Source organism: Mytilus californianus, unplaced genomic scaffold, assembly GCF_021869535.1.
Source record: "Mytilus californianus isolate M0D057914Y unplaced genomic scaffold, xbMytCali1.0.p SCAF_13, whole genome shotgun sequence".
NCBI classification, from domain to species: domain Eukaryota; kingdom Metazoa; phylum Mollusca; class Bivalvia; order Mytilida; family Mytilidae; genus Mytilus; species Mytilus californianus.
This window is the reverse complement of record NW_026262615.1, coordinates 9,608,001-9,621,333: the sequence shown is the minus strand read 5'-3', so window position 1 is coordinate 9,621,333 and position 13,333 is coordinate 9,608,001. Positions and strand designations below refer to the sequence as shown.

The window sequence follows — 13,333 nt, the reverse complement described above, 5'->3', positions numbered from 1 at the left end:
CGTCATTGACTCCAGAGCTGGAAGTAGCATCTTTTCTTTCGTCAATAACGGGATTTAATGCATAACATCGGGCTACTAATATTTGTTTGTTGCCTGTAACATTTTGTTTATTTATTTTACAATTTCTCGCAATTTCAAACAAATCATGGCCCATAATTTATCGAGAGAATAGTTCAGCGTTTTGTTTACGTTTGATGCCATTGTTTTCAATGCAGCCTCATTATCGATTGATAAGAATATTCTATAATTAGTCTTATCTGAAAAGTGTGGGATCGTGAAAGTCGCCTATTACAATGGGTATTTCACAGTTACATCATATGTACACCTGTCATGGTATCATAGCTCCGTACATGTATGTGTAGTTTAAGGTTCTAACACATTTTAAAATAGCTTCTTTCTAAACACTATTGACGACATTGTTAAAACTGCAAATTTAGTGGTTAAAAAAAATATACGATAATGACAAAAAAATAATTAAAAACTAAAAACAAAACAAAATTCTGTAGGAAGTAGCATATATTTACATGTATAAATTGTCTAGTACTTTTATTACAGCAGTATACATGTTTTATACACATACCATATTCTGATTATATTCTATGCTAAAATATTGACAAGACAGAAATAAATATGTATAAAGTCGTTTTAAATCAATTTATTTCACAGCTGAGGCAAATGTGCCTTCCCATTGTCGAATGGAGGTTACATAAATGTGAACATTAAGAAAGATGTATATTTCTTAGGCATGGAGCTAGGCATTGCTGAAGTATTTTGGATAGCATGTTTTTTTTTCTACCAAAAATGTATGCTGGTATATTTGTAACTCTAGGTGTTTACCTAAAATTATTGTATATGTAAAAGTTTTAGCTTTTTTTTTAATATTTGCCAAAAAAAAAAAAAAACATTATCCAAAAAACCATATAATGGCGTTTTGTCCTTTAATTCTTTTTTTGAGACTTTCCCACCTACCTTCTAATTGATACGTTAATCCAAACAGTACAAGTGTGTAATGCAAAAATACAAAATTCGGCTTTGGTGTATCATGTTAAAAAAATACCGATAAATTATGATAGTTTTCAATATTTTTAGATAAGATTATGCAAGCAAATGTGTTTTTGTTTTCTATCTATCTACTAAAATTGTATCTTTTTTTACACAAAGATATCGATAAGTAAATTAGATACCCTGCATTTATCATGCATTTCAATAGCATATTGTCAAATTGTTAAAAGATCTTCTTCTTAACAGGGAATCCGTCAGTAGTGAAATTCCCTGTTCTAAATTATTGAATTTGTCATTCTGCATTGACAATATTCAATTTATCTTGGTGTAAGTAATACGCACTCATTCTGGTTAACGCCCTTAATGTGTATCCAATAACTATTATTTTCTCCCCCGTTTCACCTTCCGATAATAAAGTTTTTTTTTAACTAGATATCGTAAAAAAAACCAAACACAGTATAGGGTTGTGCGTTCGCTACAAGATCGCCTTGAATTTAAAATGTTCAACATAAATATATACAATCAGCCATACAAAAAGGCATAATGTTTTACCATACACAAGTCGAAAAGAAACGATAATGTTAAAATGACAAACTGTACATATATGCTAAGTTAGAATATATAATTAACACACTTCATGACTTCATAACAATAGAAATACAACGAAAGACCATATCATAAACAAAATTTTATTGAAAGGTCAATGATGAGAAATTTTTAACATTTGTAATACCTAGTACTTCATAATATTTTTCTGAAAAGTTTTCTCGTCCTGAATATGCATGAAATGTTTGCCACTGGACGTTAAGCAACCAACAATCAATTAATCTTTTGCTTTAAAAAAATAATTAAACAATATAAGCCACAATTGTATTCATCATTTGCTGTCTGTTTAGGGGCCAGCTGAAGCACGCCTCCGGGTTCAGGATTTTCTCGCTGTGTTGAAGACCCAATGGTGACCTTCGGCTGTTTTCCGCTCTGTGGTCCGGTTGATGTCTCTTTGACACATTCCCCATTTCCATTCTTAATTTTGAATAGTATAAAAATTTGTTTTTATTTAATAAAGACTTTGAAAAATAACTTTAAAACACATTTCTGTTATAATTTAACGAGTTCATAAACACTGAAAATAAAGGACTATATACTGGAGTAAAACCAAAAGTTTGTTCCAACACAAGACTTGTAGGCAACGGCTCGGATGTACTTATTTATACTGGATAACCTATATGTGTGGTCATAAAAATTACAGACTAATTTCCTCTATTTAAACACAAGGAGATGTGGTATAATCATTGCTTTTGAAACAACTATCCGTAAAGTTCAAATGAAGTGGACGAAGTGCACCAGAAACAATCGTACGGCCTTCTAAAAACCATTCCGTTAAGTTGGCTAAAAACGGTCCCAACATGAAAAATATGAAATAATCAAACTCTGAGAAAACTAACGGATTTTACTCAGACCCATCCATCTTGACACTTCAAACATGCGAACACTATATAATTTCAAATATATGGAAGTTTTTAACGACCTGGACTGGCTATACAGCCCTTGCACGGTAGGTAAATATAATTTTAAACCTAACTGACTCGCAGTTTTATCTTAAACAATAAGTATGAACTTTTTAAAATTAGTTATCCATGGGGAATACTTAAAAGATCATCTTATTCACTATGTAACAATGAATATTTAAAACTTTTCCGTTATATGTTACCTGTGAAATGGCGCCAGTGTAGTTTTTATTTGTTTTGGCGCAAATGAAAGATTGGATTTTTTCAAAATTAATGCAAATGCAATGCACCCCCTCTTTGGAGTCTTTCAAAAAGGTAAAATTCACCTGTATTGGTATTGCTGGTGTATATATGTCACATGTTCCATCTTCAATATACGGAAATGACGCGGCTGGGTATTGTAAAGTTACTGAAGGACGTTTAATGTCAAATTCATATCCCCGGGCGAAAACATTATTATTTACCGGTTTGTTAAAACGCCGTTTGTACACTTACAATAGTGTATTGATCTTTCACGCTGTCTAGTCTGAGATTAAAAGTTTAGGCAATTTTTGTAGGTTTTTATAGTGGTCCGTCAATGTGACATTTTACAGAGGCGGGTATAAATATTTGTAAAATTGGTTTAAATATTTCATTTAACAGCAATTTGTAGAATGGATTATTTTTGATCCCTCGAATATGTGTAAAATAATGAGTATTTATATTATTTAGATTCTTTCATATAATTGTTTTTGTTTATTGTATTCACGAATTTTACATAAACTCATGACGTTTAGACCTTGGCATTTCGTGTAGACACCTGTTTCTTGTTGAAGACTGATTTACCCGGTACGTCTAAACACCACCTAGGCCGCCTTGGTGCACTCAGCTCTGGAAACTGCACTAAGCCCATGATGGAACAGTCATATAAGCACCAAGGTCATTCAGTACGATAATGTTGTAAATAAAGAGCATATATTTAAATTTTGGTGTAAATATATTTAGAAATGAAAGAGTTATTAACATTTTACATGGCACGCGCCGACTTTTGTGTAATGTGTCAAGTTATCATAGTGTTGATTGAATCCACTGAAGCTTGACGAATTCATATACACCAATACCAATATCTTTATTCCCATAACCATTGCAGATACATAGGTACAGAGAGTGTGCAAAATATGTACATGAATATGCATCTATTTACAAAACATATATACAATACAGTGGTTTCCAAATAATATACATTTTAGCCAGGAGGACCCACATATTTATTTATACACTTTATAAGCTTACATAATCTTTTTAGCGCTGACTTTTTGTTTAATTTGCTCATCAATTTTCTAAACTTTAGTGTATTAACACGAGCCAAATAGTACTTATCAAGGTATAATTTTCTACTGTCGTTAAAAAATGGACATTCTAGTAGATAATGAAATTCGTCTCCAATGCTACCAATATTACAAAGATGACATTTTCTATCATTTCTATTAACATTATTCCACGTCCCTGTCTCTATTGAGAGTCTGTAGTTTGTGGTTCTATATCTACATAAAATAATACTTTCGTGCATATTCAAGATATCGAAATATTTTTCAAAATGTAATTCTAACTTAAAAATTCTATAATTTACTGATTTTGTAGACTCTTGAAATTGTGTATTCCACAGCTGTTTGTATTGGTCTTGTAGTCGCAACTTTAGTGCATTTTTTAACCATATATCATTACCAAAACATTAAGAAATCCAAATATTTGAAAAACCACATTCATCCAATATATTTTTTAATTTACTCACAAAAAATACACATACATTATTAACAGTAAATAGTGTTTTTAATAGTGTATATGCGATAGAAGATAACTTAGTCTCTTTAGCAGATGCTAATTTACACCAATAAGATACTATTTTTAATTTAAAGGATATTTACCAAGTTCTCCGTATACCATATAGCTAGGTGTGGAATTTTTCAGTTTCAAAAGAAGTTTACAGAATTTCAGCTGGATTCTTTCTATAATTTCATCATTACCATGTCCCCAAATTTCCCATCCATACAAAAGTATGGGTTTCACAACTTTATAGCCTGATTTCAACACATAAAACATAGCTTTTGTGGCTTTTTTTTTTTTGCTAGGTGTTTCTGTGCTATTTTGGTATTACCAGTTCTAGATAATAATATGCCCAAATAGTTAAATTCTTTAACAATTTCAATGTCAGTGCGGCCTATAGCTATATAAAAATTGTAAATTTGACGGCATTTTGCCTCTAGAAAAAAATCATCACTTTAGTTAACTTTAAGCTTCCAAATATTACAGTATTCACTGAAAGAATCCAGCTGTTTCTGTAAATCATCAGCACTTTCTGCCAATAGTACTGTGTCGTCTAAACTAAGGATTTAAATGGAAAGGTTAAATATGCACCAAGATCATAAATTGAGATTGATTATTATATTGTAAAAAAAAATGTTCAAAGTTGGTTCGAAAATCTTAAGAGATTTAAAGTTATTAACATTTTTACGGGACACGTGCTCTTCTTGTGTAATGTCTGATCACCTTGTAAATTGATCCAACCAATCTTTAACTGGTAAATTATGTCTCCTTGTTGCTACGTTGTAATGATAAAAGGGCTGTTGATCTTTTCTTTGATGCTTTGTTAGAACAAATATATTTGGAAAAAGTGTTTGTTTGCGCTAATTGAAATAAAAACAGTGAAACAATAGAAATTGGCTTTTACCCAAAGACATATCTTATTTACCTATGGCGTTTTTGTCGTTTGGTTGCTGTCAAATTGAATTTTATTCCACATCTTCTATAGTTTGAGTTCCGTTTGATTACTTTTAATTCAGTTTATAAGAATTCATAAATGAAAGGGTTATTTGCATGAGTATAGATCAATTGCTTTTCTTTCACCTAAGCCATGCATATACTCAGAGAAAGAATAATCGTAGAGAGATGTACCTAAATTTATGGTACATAGTTAACAGAAAAAAGTTTCATTCTCAGTCTTTAATTTTATCCCTCCTCCCACAATATTTCAACTGTATTAATTTTAAAGACATGTCACATCCAAATGAAGTCTACATATATGTACATGTATACGTCTTGTCTTGTCTATAGTCGGGGAATTTTCCATTCAATATATTTCAATTGAAAACTAAAAAAAAATAATATAAAACTTATTCATTGCAAAACGTGGCGTCCTTTTTGGATAAAACCCCTGTTTCATGTACGAGGAAAGTCCTATAATATAAGAATGCATAGGTGTGGTTGAACATTGATAGTAAAAAAAAGAGGAAAATGCATCAATAGAGCGCATAATAAATTAAAAAAAAATTCCCGAAATAAATGTATATAAAATCTGTGTGTGACTATTGAAAGTGTATCCACATGTTTACAAGACACTGTCGCTTTTTTCAATCGTTCTTGTCCAGTAATTAATTCCTCAAACGAATTTGAATAGGGAAATAAAATCTGAAGAAGGAATTTGTCATCAACATTTTAATAAGGCAATATTTGGTTTTGAATGAAGCCCGTTCTTATCCGTTTTGTTGATTTGTTGCCGTACTTATCAAAATACGATTTTCAAATAATCAAACTCAAAGAGTAAAGTGTTGTTTCTCCTTAGAATCGTTCCTCTCCATTATTACCATAATTACAAGCCTGAACGAATTTTAATGAGAAAATTAATTCTGAATAATGAATTTGACTCCATTATTCTGTCAGTTTTCTGTCCCGATCAAGACCGACCCCCTTTCACAAACCAAAACCGAGGGAAACACATCAGATTTAAGAGGAAAACAACAAAACAACAGACACACTGAACTGCTACAAAAACAAACGCCAACATACATAGAAACGGATTAAACCGTACGCTGGTGTTGTCCATTTATGTCAGCAACATGCTTATGAATTGAATAAACTCCTGTCCTGTTTATATCCGAATATTGTTTGTTCATGGTTTCACATTGAAACGTGAACTGCGTAACACGTTTGTTGTGCTGAACACATAGATCACTACTCAGTATTTAACATATTTACTATAGATTCGCTGCTGAGTATGTCAAAATTTGTCTTCTTTGTTCAATTTGCAGTTTGGTAAAAATTTCTCGAACGTAACATAATTAGGTCAGCAAAATTGCAATTTCTTTACTCAAGTTGTGTGCTATTAGCTAATGTTATTACCCCATTTAAATCTACCAAGTCAAATCATGTCTGGCATTCATTAACAATGATATGTCCTCAATAAAATCATCGATACCTGAGTAAGCTGTTGTAAAGCAAAAAATATTCCAACTGAAATCCTGAACAGTTTCTTGTTCAACTTTTCATACAACTCTTTTAAACAACAGACTATCTGAGCCTTAGTTCTTTTAATACTTTGGTCAAAAATGGTGTAAATTCATGAAGAGTTGGAGACGTTTACCTAGGTGGGGTCCCCAGTCTCGTTTTTGTTTGGTAAGTGTGATCACCTAAGTTTTTGCGTGTGTCTTTGATTTGATATATTATCGTTTTATGAGATTAGAAGATCGCTAAATTTGAACAAAAATCACTCATCGGTCTGTACACTATAAAAGAGAGGCGAAAGATACCACATTTGTACCAGAGGGACATTCAAACTCATAAGTCGAAAATAAACTGACAACACCATGGCTAAAAAAGAAAAAGACATATTATATTTCCTCGTGATATACACTTTTGAGTTTTATTGTACTTTTTCTAGAAATGTTTAATTTAGACTGACACCAAACTTATGCTTCTCGTTGTGCTGCAACTCCAATGATCTTGTTCATCAATTTAAATAGAATATTACGAGGGTTCTTTAATATGAAAAACTAGGGAGAAGATAAAAAGGTGGCATCATCGTCTTCTTTTTAGAATATTTTCCACATATTTTTTTTTTTTTTGTCATATCATTTTGTATATTCTGATATAGAACGTATTGCAAAGCATATGTGTAAATCAATGGCAATGTTCCCAATGATACACGTATTCAGTTCCATTAAAACGGTCACTGTATATTTATAAAACTCGTTAAAACAAAATAAGAATTGAATAAAGAAAGGATAACATTATTGATTGTACTTGCATATGAAATAAGTAATTTATAGTAATAAAAAAATATAAAAATGTTCCGTTGGTTTTTTATTCTGGAACCACAACTGGCCAAGAACGAAGTTTTTCCGAATGTGATTTGATTAACGGTTCCCTTTAAATTTGTCCATTAAGACTTTAAAAGCGAAATTAGATTAATCACAGCCTTATGAAGAAAAATGTGTGTATTTCTTATAATTTCTTTTGTGTACATGCTCCCTGATAACCAAGTCTAGAAATCAAAACATCAACATCCAATAACTTCAAACGTTCAAAAGAGTTTAAAACAAAAATATTAATGCATAAGGCAGCCTAGCAACCAGAACAAATGAATAATGATTCTGCAAACCTACCAGTAAATAATAAATGAAAATGTATGACATGATCTGTCATTGTTGTATTGAATCAATTCATGTTTATTCAAAATTTAAATTGTTTCAACTCCAATGCTCTACAGACAAAATAAAGGTATTTTACTATTCAAATATGGCTTTACTACCTGGTTATCATCGTCATGTTATATTTGGTGTTATAAACCTGGACTCAATTCCGGGATCTGTTGATGATTTGATAAAATTGCACACAAATTATTACTTTTATTAAAATGTTTAAAGGATGCATTCCATTAAAAACAGTTAAAGTTTGAATACAAATTTGTTCATGTTGTATACTTGTCCTTTACGAATTTTTTTTTTCAAATATGGGAATATAAGAGAAATTACCAGAAACAACGTTAACAATCATGATAATATGAACAAATGAAAGGCAAATAAGAAGGTTGAACGCAATATGGATGACTTTACAAAATATAAAATTTAATCGGAAAATTATTGACAAAGACGCCAACAAAACACGTTCTTTGAAAAAAAAACCTGGCTTAATAATTTTTTCTTCAGACTCCGCTTTATACCCCTCAATATCGTATGAGTTGAGAAATGAATGAAATTCGAATATATTATACTTTAGTGATAAAAATTTAAAAAAACCTTTTTGTTACAATTTAGCATGTTTTGTTGACAATTTGGTAAATGTGGAAGTAAAATCTTCCGTTTTTGGACATATACCCCGAACATGACAGAAGCGAACATCGCAGTACCAGAGTTTGTGAAAACGAAGCGATTTCAATTTCGAAATTATAAATGCTTATCACAATAATGACGTGGGCTCCGTATTTATTTGTGATTGATTTTATTAGGTTTTTTGGACTTCTCTCTGATTGAATTTACCCTGAAGTTCGGTATTCTATTTTTTAATATTTTTTTGTTATCCTATATGTTATAAAACCAGGTTAAAAAGTTAAATCACAAAATACTAAACTTCGAGGAAAATTCAAAACGGAAAGCCCATAATCAAATGGCAAAATCAAAAGCACAAACACATCAAACGAATGGACAACAACATTCATATTCCTGACTTGGTACATCATCTCCTACATAAGGGAATGTCTGTACCAAGTCAGGAATATGACAGTCGATTTCTATTCGTTTGATGTGTATGAAATTTTGATTTTGTCATTTGATAAGGGACTTTCTGTTTTGAATTTTCCATGGTGTTCAGTATGTTTGTTATTTTACTTTTTAGAACATTCTTATAGTACACCTTGTACAAAAATAATGGAAGTAGTGGCATAGTATATAAAAAAATGTGTTTCATTACTTTGTTTGTCTTTTAGCATCAAAAATTGTTAAACATCTCTCTCTTTCATGTGTAACAATATCTGAATTTAATTTCTTTTTCATCATATTTTTAATGTTAGTTTCAGATAAGAAAACTTGATATTCCTAAAAAGCTCCGAATTGCATGAAAGGCGAAATAATGTCAACCTTTAGACTTAAAAAAATATGTTTTGAATCTCGATTCTCGTTTTTTATATAGATTAGACCGTTGGTTTTCCCGTTTGAATGGTTTTACACCAGTCATTTCTAGGGCCCTTTATAGCTTGCTGTTCGGTGTGAGTCAATGCTCCGTGTTGAAGACCGTATTATGACCTATAAGGATTTACTTTTGCAAATTGTGACTTGGATGGAGAGTTGTCTCATTGGCACTCATACCACATCTTTCTATATCTATGTATCTTTTGCAGATGAGAGAGCTCTTGGCACAATGAACTTTGACACCATCAAAGGCTGACCAATAAGAATCATGTGGTCAAAGAGAGATTTATCTCTGAATAAATCTGGTGTTGGCAACGTATTCACCAAGAATCTTGACAAAAGCATTGACAATAAGGCACTATACGACACCTTCTCTGCCTTTTAAAATATTTTATCCTGTAAGGTAAGAAAACTGTTTCAATAATGGATTTTACTTTACACTAAAAAAGGGGGAGTTTACACAACACCTAAATGAGTTACCTCTTTTTAAAATCAACTAAATGTTTTAATCAAGCTGCAATATATCCAATGAAATTATTCCTGTATTAAAAATGTGTGGTACAAATTTCTATTTTTCTCGACAGGTCAAAGTTACTATTTTATCAATATTTTATAAAAATTAAATGAGCTATTTTAGTGAAAGTGTTAGGTATAAAATAATAAAAAGTTTTTCATTCTTATCTTTTTCTTTAATTATAAGGATGACTGATACCTGAAATGTATATATACATCAGACCTGTTTCTGTATTGCTATGAGTTTCAATTTATGACTAAAATTAGCAAAGACCGGTCGAAACAACATCTGATTCAAAAATTTAATAACACTTTTTGATATTTGGATGATATATTGGCTTTCAATAATGACCTCAGTATGTACACTAAAGAGATTTTTCCTGCCGAACTGATTTTAAATAAAGCTAATACTAACAATGAACACTGTCCTTTCCTGGATCTTGATATCTATATCTTTAATGGGAAGCTTGATACTAACATTTATGATAAAAGAGATGATTTTTCATTTCCTATTGTTAATTATCCATTTTTAGATGGTGACATTCCCTTGTCACAATCTTATGGTGTTTATATACCTCAACTTGTTCGATTCGCTCATGTATGTAACAACGTATTTGATTTAAAGAAAGAAATCTCTGTATTACTGAAAAAATATTACACCAGGGTTTTCGATATCACAAACTAGTAAAAAAATTTAGTAAATTTTATCATCGGTACAAGGACATCATTCGTAAATATAAATCAACATGCAGACATCTTATACATTCAGGTATTGCACATCAAATCTTGTATGGTAATATTCTTTACAAATAACAACAATGTCGGCATTCACCTCAAAAGCTAACCAAACCTTTAAACAGACTTATTCAGAAGGAATATAGTTACGATACTGTTGTCAGGTCATTACGTATGGCCTATTTTGGTATTAGTTTTGGTTCACTCATAGGGTCTTTGCATCAAAAATAAACACATTTATTCTAAAACCAGTTGTTGGCATGATACGGGTTATGTTCTTCTCATATATTTTATGATAGTATGATACTAAACCCCTAACGGGAAGGATTGTGCTTGATTTTCATATGATGAAGACATAATCTTTCAATCAGTTTAATTGAGGTCTGGAGCTGGCATGTCAGTAACTGCTAGTAGTCCTTTGTTGATGTATGTATCATTGTCATTTTGCTTAGTTTCTTTTGTTACCTATTCTGACATCGGACTCGGACGTCTTTTAAACTGAGTTTTACTGTGCGTATTGCTGTGTGTTTCTTTATTCCACATTGGCTAGAGGTATAGGGGGAGGGTTGAGATCTCACAAAACACGTTTAGCCCCGCCGCATTTCTGCGCCTGTCCCAAGTCAGGAGCCTTTGGCCTTTGTTAGTCTTGTATGTTTTTTAAATTTTTAGTTCATTTATATGTTTTTGAGTTTAGTATGACGTCGATTTTCACTGAACGAGTACACAGTTTTATTAAGGGGCCAGCTGAGGCCCACCTCCGGGTGCGGGATTTTCTCGCTGCGTTGACCCATTGGTGGCCTTCGGCTGTAATCTGCTCTTTGGTCGGGTTGTTGTCTCCTGGACATATTCCCCATTTCCATTCTCAACTTTATCAGTAAATGTGTAGTTAACAGTTATAAATGTTCTTAATGAACACTACACAACCAATGATTACAAAGAAAACTTACACTTTCTTTCCATTCAACATTCAATCACAGATTATAATAACTGGGTACCAAATAAGGGACATCACATGACCAGAGCAAAAATAATAAAGTTACATAATCACAGAGTGGGAAACTTCATTTTATATTACTGAAAAAAAAGAAAAAAATCACAAAAATACAGAACTCCGAGGAAAATTCAAAAAGGAAAGTCCCTAATCAAATAGCAAAATCAAAAGCTCAAACACATCAAACGAATGAATAACAACTGTAATATTCCTGCCTTGATACAGGCATTTTCTTATGTAGAAAATGGTGGATTGAACCTGGTTTTATAGCTAGCTAAACCTCTCACTTGTATGACAGTCGCATCAAATTCCATTATATCGACAAATTCTGTTAGAATGAGCAAAATTTTTCTGGTCCTCATTTTTGAAAAAGTAATTAGTACATAAACATAGATGCAGAATACTGTACAGCAACATAAGTTTGTTTACTACATACAAAATGGATATTTGGTGTCCTGATGCATATTTTTTAAGTTTACATGAAGGTGTCTAAAGATTTCCATAAAATACAGTATTTTATATATAGTTTTCCTCATCTACTATTGAAAATTATAATTAGCCAAATTATTTTCATAATTTGATTATAATCAGAACTAGCACCGCATGTAGATAACAGATTTAATTTATGTAAGTTTTTGCATATCAATTTCAGATTGTCTGTGACGAGCATGGATCCCGTGGATACGGATTTGTACATTTTGAAACTGAGGAAGCAGCCAAAAATGCTATTGAAAACGTAAACGGCATGTTGTTGAATGGAAAGAAAGTGTAAGTTTTCTTTGTAATCATTGGTTGCATACTGTTCATTAAGAAAATTATTAACTGTTAACTAATCATTTACTGATGTATATATACATTTCAGGTATCAGTCATCAAAACAATTAAAGAAAAAGATAAGAATGCTAAACTTTTTATTTTTTTATGCCCCCGCCACAGCAGAGGGGGCATTAAGTGTTACGTACGTCCATCCCGATATTGGTTTTCCGTTCGCCTCAACGAAATGTTACGAAGCTTATACACAATGCATATTACCACAAAACACGGATCAAGTTTGAATTTGGGTGGTTTCACTTTAAACTTTCTACAGTTATGCCCCTAAACAAACAAAAAATTTGGCGAATTTTGGTCTCTGTTCTCTAACAAGTTTGCCTCAACTAAATGTTGTGAAACTTGTTCGTATATATACACAATGCTTATTACCACAAAATTCATATCAAGTTCAATTTTACTGTTCCTGAGCTACATCCCTTTATAACGTTATGTGCAAGCGGGAGCACCATCTGTGTTCATAGACATATTCTCCCTTTATTTAGAATTGTAGCTTGAATAAGGTTTGGTGAGTATACATAAGTTAAAATATTTAAACTGTTTAGTCTGTTAAGCAGTTTATAACCATATCATCTTCATTGAATAAATACCTTGTTTTCTGTTTTTTTTTAGATTTGTAGGTCGATTCATGAATAGACGCGAACGTCTTGAAGTATTAGGAGACATGATAAAGAAAGGTAACAACGTTTACGTAAAGAACTTTGGTGATGATATATCTGAGGATGAACTGAAAGATATATTTGAACCATTCGGGAAACTTACAAGTGTTAAGGTATGGACTGTTATAGACAAATTGTTGCATTAATGTGAATTTGATT

The 13,333-nt window shown here is 31.6% G+C and overlaps 1 protein-coding gene and 1 pseudogene across 1 annotated transcript in view; both read left to right on the top strand.

The window, feature by feature from the left end:
- The window catches only part of LOC127723848 (uncharacterized), a 373,964-nt gene that overhangs the window by 180,013 nt on the left and 180,618 nt on the right, over positions 1–13,333 (top strand). The gene's annotated exons all lie outside the window — the stretch shown is intronic.
- LOC127723143 (polyadenylate-binding protein 4-like) overlaps positions 1–13,333 on the top strand; it is a 59,118-nt pseudogene that overhangs the window by 8,634 nt on the left and 37,151 nt on the right.